Source organism: Moschus berezovskii, chromosome 4, assembly GCF_049115385.1.
Source record: "Moschus berezovskii isolate FMDL1 chromosome 4, NW_MosBer_1.0, whole genome shotgun sequence".
Classification (NCBI taxonomy): Eukaryota; Metazoa; Chordata; class Mammalia; order Artiodactyla; family Moschidae; genus Moschus; species Moschus berezovskii.
This window is the reverse complement of record NC_142463.1, coordinates 62,635,714-62,645,654: the sequence shown is the minus strand read 5'-3', so window position 1 is coordinate 62,645,654 and position 9,941 is coordinate 62,635,714. Positions and strand designations below refer to the sequence as shown.

At 41.6% G+C, this 9,941-nt stretch overlaps 1 pseudogene; it reads left to right on the top strand.

Moving 5' to 3' along the window:
• The first annotated feature begins 9,047 nt into the window (after positions 1-9,047).
• On the top strand, positions 9,048-9,685 carry LOC129540362 (mitochondrial transcription rescue factor 1 pseudogene; annotated as a pseudogene).
• Positions 9,686-9,941: the final 256 nt, after the last annotated feature.

Below are 9,941 nucleotides of genomic sequence, written 5' to 3'. Positions count from 1 at the left end.
ACAAGAAAGGAAGTTTTTATCCCTAATGGATAAGCTGTCATGAGTTATCTTAGGGTAAGGGTCAAATAAGTATTTTGAGTTTCTGGATCATTGGGAAGATGTTCTGGATGCCTATGTTAAGACAATAGTGATTGAAGTTCAGATTTCATCTGGGCTGTGCGTGCATGCATGCTAAGTCACTTCAGTCGTGTCTGACTCTGGCCATCTATGGACTGTAGCCTGCCAGGTTCCTCTGTCCATGGGATTCTCCAGGCAAAAATACTGGAGTGGGTTGCTATGCCCTTCTCCAGGGGATCTTTCCGACAGCAATTGAACCTGTGTCTCCTGCAACTCCTGCATTGCAGGATGATTCTTTACTGCTGAGCCACGGGGGAAGCCCCATCTGGGCTGAGGTATGTCAGTCACTCTTCCTTGATGGCCTCCCACCTCTATTTTAGACACCTTTGTTGGCAATACCGATGCCATTTTGATTTTCCTGTTACACAGTGTTGGTTTGGAAGGGAGGGGGAACTGAAAAAAAGATAAGCAACAACTGAAAAATGCTCCTTGGATCTACTTCTATACAATGGAGGCCCTAAACATGCCGTGTTATTCTTTAGGACCCACTTGTGAAAATGCAGGTTATTGGGTCACCCAGAGTTCTGGATTAGACTTTTAGAAGTATGCTTCCAAAATATCATCTGTCTTAAGGAAAGGTACAATTCTACCAGCAACAAGTCTTACCCTATTATAGGAAGCAGGACTCTGGTACAAATGATTCAAAATTTTGAGTGAATAGTTTATTTGGCCTGGGGATGCACAGCATTCCTAACCTAATTTCCCTTCCTAATTATGATTTGCTTTAGGTGAGTGACATTTAAAATGACTTTCCCTTGAGAGGCACTCACCAGGGGGGGCACAGGTTGTTGGTTTGAGAGAATGCTGATAGCATGAGAAAGTCAGCCTGGTATTAACATTCCTTGTGGAAAATCTACCAAATAGTAACCCACGTAGGGAATAATTGAGAGTTGATTTTACAAGCAAAACTCGTAGTTGACTTGTTATTTAATTCAGCTGTAACTCTAATCTCCATGGAATACCTTGTCAGTGCCCTTATCTCTAAGAGTGATTTAATAAGACATTGATAGAGCAGGAGAAGGGAAATCCTCAGTCTTCACCACGGGCACCGCCTACAAAGCCCTGGATGCCTGCAGGCTTACTTTAAATGAGGTAAGATTTCAATTCCTGCTGAAACAAGTTATAGGATTCTAGAGCTATAGAATTTTAAATGGTTACCTTTTTCATTTAAAGTTACCTTTTAAAATCATTCCTGGGCTTACCTGGTGACTCAGTGGTAAAGAATCCGCCTGCCAATGCAGGAGACACGGGTTCCATCCCTGATCCGGGTGGATCCCACATGCCACAGAGCAACTAAGCCTGTGAACCACAAGTACTGAGCCTGTGCTCTAGAGGCAGGAGCTGCAACTACTGTAGCCCATGAGCCCTAGAGCCCATGCTCCACAGCAAGAGAAGCCACACAACGAGAAGCCTGTGAATCACCGCTAGAAAGTAGCCCCTTATCGCTGCAACTAGAGAAAAGGCAGCGCAGCAATAAAGACCCAGCACAGCCAAATATAAATAAATAATAAAAAATAAAATAGATAAGCAACAAGGATTTATTGTATAACCCAGATGGTCAATACTGAAATCAGGTTGATTACATTCTTTGTAGCCAAAGATGGAAAAGCTCTGTGCAGTCAGAAAAAACAAGACCGGGAGCTGACTATGGCTCAGATCACGAACTCCTTATTGTCAAATTCAGACTTAAATTGAAGAAAGTAGGGAAAGCCACTAGATATTCAGTTCAGTTCAGAGGCTCAGTCATCTCCAGCTCTTTGCGACCCCATGAACTGTAGCACTCCAGGCCTCCCTGTTCATGACCAACTCCCAGAGCCTACCCAAACACATGTCCATTGAGTCGGTGATGCTGTCCAAGCATCTCATCCTCTGTTGTCTCCTTCTCCTCTTGCCCTCAATCTTTCCCAGCATCAGAGTCTTTTCCAATGAGTCAGCTCTTCGCATCAGCTGGCCAAAGTATTGGAATTTCAGCTTTAGCATCAGTCCTTCCAATGAACACCCAGGACTGATCTCCTTTAGGATGGACTGTTTGGATCTCCTTGCAGTCCAAGGAACTCTCAAGAGTCTTCTCCAACACCATATTTCAAAAACATCAGTTCTTTGGTGCTTATCTTTCTTTATAGTCCAACTCTCACATCCATGCGTGACCACTGGAAAAACCATAGCCTTGACTATACGGACCTTTGTTGGCAAAGTAATGTCTCTGCTTTGTAATATGCTATCCAGATTGGTCATAACTTTCCTTCCAAGGAGTAAGCATCTATTAATTTTATGGCTGCAGTCACCATCTCTAGTGATTTTGGAGCCCAGAAAATAAAGTCTGTCACTGTTTCCATTGTTTCCACACCTGTTTCCCATGAAGTGATGGGACCAGATGCCATGATCTTTGTTTTCTGAATGTTGAGCTTTAAGCCAACTTTTTCACTATCATCTTTCACTTTCATCAAGAGGCTCTTTAGTTCTTCACTTTCTGCCATAAGGGTGGTGCCATCTGCATATCTGCGGTTATTCATATTTCTCCTGGCAATCTTGATTCCAGCTTGTACTTCTTCCAGCCCAGCATTTCTCATGATGTACTCTGCATGTAAGTTAAATAAGCAGGGTGACCATATACAACCTTGATGTACTCCTTTTCCTATTTGGAACCAGTCTGTTTTTCCATGTCCAGTTCTGACTGTTGCTTCCTGACCTGCATACAGGTTTCTCAAGAGGCAGATCAGGTAGTCTGGTATTCCCATGAACTCTATAAAAAATATCTTCATGACCCAGATAATCATGATGGTGTGATCACTCACCTAGAGCCAGATATCCTGGAATGTGAAGTCAAGTAGGCTTTAGGAAGCATCACTGTGAACAAAGCTAGTGGAGGTGATGGAATTCCAGTTGAGCTATTTCAAATCCTTAAAGATGATGCTGTGGAAGTGCTGCACTCAATATGTCAGCAAATCTGAAAAACTCAGCAGTGGCCACAGGACTGGAAAAGGTCAGTTTTCATTCCAATCCCAAAGAAAGGCAATGCCAAAGAATGCTCAAAGTACCTCACAATTGCACTCATCTCACAAGCGAGCAAAGTAATGCTCAAAATTCTCCAATCCAGGCTTCAATAGTCTGTGAACCGTGAACTTCCAGATGTTCAAGCTGGATTTAGAAAAGGCAGAGGAACCAGATATCAAATTGCCAACATCTGTTGGATCATCGAAAAAGCAAGAGAGTTCCAGGAAAACATCTACTTCTGTTTCATTGACTACACTAAAGCCTTGGACTGTGGAATCACAGCAAAGTGTGGAAAATTCTGAAAGAGATGAGAATACCAAACCACCTTACCTCCCTCCTGATAAGTCTGTGTGCCGGTCAAGAAGCAACATTAGGATCTGACGTGGAACAACAGACTGGTTCCAAATTGGGAAAGGAGTACGTCAGGGCTGTATATTGTCACCCTGCTTATTTAACTTATATACAGAGCACATCATGAGAAATGCCGGGCTGGATGAAGCACAAGCTGGAATCAAGTTGCAGGAGAAATATCAATAACCCTCATTCTGCAGATGACACCACCCTTATGGCAGAAAGCAAAGAACTAAAGAGCCTCTTGATGAAAGTGAAAGAGGAGAGTGAAAAAGTTGGCTTAAAATTCAACATTCAGAAAACTGAGATCATGGTATCCAGTCCCATCACTTCATGGGAAACAGGTGTGGAAACAATGGAAACAGTGACAGCCTTTATTTTTCTGGACTCCAAAATCACTAGAGATGGTGATTGCAGCCATGAAATTAAAAAACACTTACTCCTTGGAAGTAAAGTTATGACCAACCTAGACAGCATATTAAAAAGCAGAGACATTACTTTGTCGACAAAGGTCCATGTAGTCAAAGCTATGGTTTTTGCAGTAATCATGTATGGATGTGAAAGTTGTACTATAAAGAAAGCTCAGCACCAAAGAATTGATGCTTTTGAACTGTGGTGTTGGAGAAGATTCTTGAGAGTCCCTTGAACTGCAAGGAGATCCAACCAGTCCATTCTAAAGGAAATCAGTCCTGACTATTCATTGGAAGGACTGGTGCTAAAGCTGAAACTCTAATACTTTGGCCACTTGATGCGAAGAATTGAGTCACTGGAAAAGACCCTGATGCTGGGAAAGATTGAAGACAGGAGAATGGGTTGTCAGAAGATGAGATGCTTGGATGGCATCACTGACTCAATGGACATGAGTTTGAGTAAGCCCCGGAAGTTGGTGATGGACAAGAAAGCCTGGCGTGCTGCAGTCCATGGGGTCACAACGAGTTGGATACGACTGAGCGACTAAACTGAAGAAACATATGTATTGTATAACACAGGGAACTATGTTGTAATATCTTGTAATAACCTATAGTGGAAAATTATCTGAAAATCTATATATATAGCTAAGTCACTTTGCCGTACACCTGAAACTACACAATACTGTAAATCAACTAAACTGCAATAAATTTTTTAAAATTAATTTATTTTTTACTGAAGGATAATTGTTTTACAGAATTTTGTTTTTTAATTAGATAATTTTAAAAAATTAAAAAAATAATTCTTGAAAGAAAGTCTTCCTATGCAAGGCAAAGTCCTGGTCTGAAACAAGGTTGTATTTGAAAGAATATTCAAACAGAGCACCTTCCAGTTGCTGCTGCTGCTGCTGCGTCGCTTCAGTCGAGTCTGACTCTGTGCGACCCCATAGACGGCAGCCCACCAGGCTCCCCCGTCCCTGGGATTCTCCAGGCAAGAACACTGGAGTGGCTTGCCATTGCCTTCTCGCACCTTCCAGTGGAGTTGTATAAATGCATCTGTGTGGGGTTTTTTGAAACTTTAGTTCAAATGTAGTGAGTTTTGGAGAAGCTGGACCAGTAGTCAAATGGAAAATTATGCTGGCTCTTTCTGTAGTAGTTTTGGGTATATGGTGATGATTCACAGCCATGACTTTAGCTAATGATGTGGCATTTTTAGTCTTTCTGAGCAACACTGCCTCCTTGTGTAATGAGAATGACCTTTTAACCCATAAATCTGTATAATTTTAAACATATTTCTTCATTTGAATTTATTTATTTTTCTTTTTTTGGCTGCACCATTTGGAACCTGTGTCCCCTGTGTTGGGAGTATGTGGTCTTAACCACTGGACTGCCAGGGAAGCCCCTTGTTTGAATTTAGGCTCTTAAACAACCCCAACTAGATAGGGTGCCTCACTGAAAAAGTATCTTTGTGCCCACATTTGATAATTTCCACTGATAAGGCCAACTGTCTTGTTTTCAGGGACTGTTTGCCCAATTTGATATTATCTTGGTCTTTGATTTTTTTGCTGTTACTTCTAATCCCTCTCATTATCACTTTAAAGTGGTAGAAAGCAATAGAAAAGTGAATGAAATACAAAACAGTATTTTTGCTACTTATTACATCATCTTGTGAAGTTTTTGTTGGAGGAAAGATAGAAAAGGTAAAATAATCCACTAATGAGATTCAATTATACAGATATTCTAACTTTATCAAAAACAGTTGATCCAAAGTAGTAAAGCCTGATGCATTTAAGTTACATATTTTCTCACCATTTCCTATTTACTCTTGGTTCAGGAGATTGGTGCTATTTGGCTCCATGCAATTCATCCAACAAATATCTATGTGCATCTGTTTCTGCTGCTGCTAAGTCGCTTTAGTCGTGTCCAACTCTGTGCGACCCCATAGATGGCAGCCCACCAGGCTCCTCTGTCCCTGGGATTCTCCAGGGAAGAATACTGGAATGGGTTGCCATTTCCTTCTCCAATGCATGCAAGTGGAAAGTGAAAGTGAAGGTGCTCAGTTGTGCCCGACTCTCAGGGACCCCATGGACTGCAGCCTACCAGGCTCCTCTGTCCATGGAATTTTCCAGGCAAGAGTACTGGAGTGGGGTGCCATTGCCTTCTCCGGTGCATCTGTTAGGTACAGTCTTTTTCAGATGCTCGAGAACAAAACAGAGAAAAACCCTGCCCTCATGGAGCTTATCTTCTGGTGAGGAAACAGATAAGAGAGATACTAATAAAATATACATTTAACCCTTGAACAACATGGGTTTGAACTGCATGGATCCACTCTTATTTGGATTTTTTTCATTAGTAAATACTATTGTACTACAGGATTGATGGTTGGTTGAATCTGCAGATACAGAGGTTATATGTGTTACATATAGAGGAATAATGTGTTACACACTGATTTTTGATTGCACAGAGGGTTGGCGCCCCAACCCCTTTGTTTTTTGAAGGGCTATTATTTTAGATGGTGATAAGTGCTAAGGAGAAAAAACAAAGAAAGGGGGTAGTGAGCATCCAGAGCGAGGAGTGATATTACAGTGTTAGTTAGGGTGTCAGGGAGGCCTTACTAAGGAAGTGATATTAGAGGGAGATGAGGGGAAGAGCAGACCATACCACGAGGATATTTGGGAGAGGAATGTTCCAGGCACAGCTAACAGCAAGTACTAAGGTCCTGAGAAGGGAATGTGTGCCTGGCTTACGTGAGTGACAGCAAGAAGGCCAGCATGGCTGGAGCTGAGTGAATGAGCAGTAGAGATACAGAAGATGAGACCAGACAGAACCTTATAGCCTTCGCAAGCGTTTGGGATTTCAGGTCACTCTGGGGTTTTCAGCAGAGAAGTGAGACATTTTGACTTATTTTTTTAACAGAATAGAATGAAAACAGATTAGAGTGAAAGTAGAATATATGACTAGAAGACTGGATTTTGACTTTGTAATCCACGCCCCGCCCCGCAGCTTGGGCACCAAAATCTGTTACCAGAAGGAGGTGTGTGTAGGGGGGATCCAGCTGCTCGCCGCTCAGAAGCCAATAAACAGGCCAGGTTGGTGGAAAAGAAAGTTTGCTTTATTTCAGATGCCAGCAACTGGGAAAGGGAGGGTGGCAGACATCTGTCCAAAGGCCAACAACCCCCACTAACAAGCAGCGGGTGAGAGCTTTTAAAGACAGAGTGGGGTTGGGGGGAGGTTACATGCAGAAACAACATAGTCATCTCTAACAGTCATCTTCAACTGGTCATCAGTGGTCTGACTAGCATCATCTTGTTTGTTTTAGGTACAGTTAATCTTTAGTTCCGGGGTGCACTCATTCCCATTTCTTTGTGGTTAATTCTTGGAATTGTGGCAGCTCAAGTCCAGGGCACAGTCTGGTCATCATATAGTTAACTTCTCCACCTGATGTTTTTGTATATATAAGAAAGCTGACAGGATATGACTCAGACTATTATATTCATAGCCTTTGAGAAAGAACTAAAGATCAAGGCAGTGCATCCCACTCCTGTACTCTTGCCTGGAAAATCCCACGGATGGAGGAGTCTGGTAGGCTGCAGTCCATGGGGTCACGAAGAGTCGGACATGACTGAGCGACTACACTTTCATTAATCACCTTCATGCTTTGGAGAAGGAAGTGGCAACCCACTCCAGTGTTCTCGCCTGGAGAATCCCAAGGACGGGGGAGCCTGGTGGGCTGCCGTCTATGGGGTCGCACAGAGTTGGACACGACTGAACGAACTGAACTGAAAGGTCCTTGACTATGCTTAATGACTACATTATTAACATTATTTAGTCTCTTTTGACTGTTTTTCTTTGTTTCAGCATTTCTCACTTCTCTGATTAAACTTATTCTTTGACTAAAGTTTTCCACAGTCTAAGGCATCCAGAGGACATGGTGGAGGGGGCAGGGACCATATGGTCTTGCTCTGTTTCAGTACCATCATTTATTCTGGAGTACGCATACATTCATGAACCAAGAATTCATTAATAATGTACAGGGTACTGGTCATTTTCAAGGGCTTGTTATTAATAATGAGTTACCATATAATAAAGTTGAATACTGAGTAGGGAATAATTTTTAGAATTCTCAACTGTAATCAACAAGGAAATTTTTGTTTAAACAGCAAATGAGTAGATTTGGGAATAGAAATGCAAATATGATTTTAATTAGTATTTTATGTTTATAGAAACCTACCCCATTTTATAAAATTGTGACTTATGTAGAAAGAAACTTAGGACACTTAAGGATAGTTCATCTTCTAAGAGCAACCCTTTCCTGAATGTGTTTAATCTAAACATTTTAGCTAGGAAGATCTTTTGACAAAAAACGGAATAAACTTGTTCTCTTTTCCTTTTTATATGTAAGTACTCAGCCTTCACAGCAGTTCTACTTCCCAGCAGTCTTGTTTACATTGCAACTGTTTGTGTTTTCCTAGAACTACCTTAAATGCACAGCATCACCATTGTACTAAATTCACGTTTTTTAAAATTAATGTTTGGAAGACTTTAGCATTAGTATCCAAACGCTAGTCCCTGAAAGCAGATTGTGGTTTCTGTATATACTGTGGTAGCTCAGACATTAAAGAGTCTACCTGCAATCAGGAGACCTGGGTTTGACCCCTGGATCAGGAAGATCCCCTGGAGAAGGAAATGGCAACCTACTCCGGTACTCTAGCTTGGAAAATCACGTGGATGGAGGAGCCTGGTGGGCTAAAGAGGCGCACATAACTGAGTGACTAACACACACACACACACACAGAGTCAGAGCTTAACATATTTTTGAATTTGCACAGTTCCTTTACATTACCCTTCTATTCAGGAATCATTAATTTGAGCATTGAAGGCTTTAATAGTGTTGATGGTGTTCAGCTACCACTGATGTGGCAGCTCTCAAGGATATACCTCATGTCCTTGAAAAGATTCTGTCAGTGGCCTGAGGTAAGAAAAGCTGTCAATGATCCCATGACTTAATGCTCACGAAATCTTTTTTATTTATTCACTCAACGTATAATTATTGGACACCTATTATGTGCAAGCTGCTGTGAGGGGATTTAGATATTCAAGAATCAAAAGAAATAGCCTAGGGGAAGGGGGGTGGGAGGGAGGAACATCCCTGACATACAGGTAGTATGTACCATAGCTATGACTAGTGTCAGATTGCCCAGCAGCACTTTAAGAAAGTCAGATGCCTGGGCTGGACGCTGCAGAGCACAACGAGGGACATCTTCACATAAAGGCTGTGTTTCCTGGAATCGATACTTGTATTTCTCTAGTGCCAAGTTAAATGCATCAAATTATAAAACACTTCTCAGTAACATTTTCTCACTGAGACTCCCAGGGTTTTTAACATCTCCAGAATATATTTTGCCATTTTTCCATAAGACTCAAAAGTAATATAAGCTCTAAAAAATCCACTAAAAAGACTGCAAAAAGTAGAAGACAGAGGGCACTATGATGAAGAGAGGGACCATAATGACATGAATGAGCTGGAAGAGGAGCCCAGGGACTACCCTAGTGAGGTCGAAGGCTATAAATACCTGGAAAAAGTAGTACAGTCTTTACAGTTTGATGTTATACTGAAGACGGGCCTAGTTATTGGAAAAGGTTAAAGTGGGAGATACATTGGATCTTCTCACTGGAGAGGATAAAGAAGTGGAAACAGAGAAAGTGATGTGGATTCTCCTGAAAAAAGTACTGAGGAGAAGATCAGCAGTAAGTACAGACTGGTGTTATAATGGTGGAAAAAGTTACAACTGCCTAAAAAGAGTATGCTCAAATAAATGGATTGCTTTTCTGTGATAAAGCTGCTTTCTAGTGAAGGGGCCAGGTTCAAAAGAAGATGTTTTTATTAAAATAAAGTTCTCCCACCATTTGTGGAAGATGCCGAACCGTTTTGTGGAAGTCAGGATCCACATGGTAACTTTTGAAGACGCTTCCCTTGGCCTGGATTTCGCATTTTGACCTCATGAGCAAGAGTGAGACATGTGCTAAATAAGCTAAACTCAGAGACAATTTACATGATCAGCCCGCTGTTTC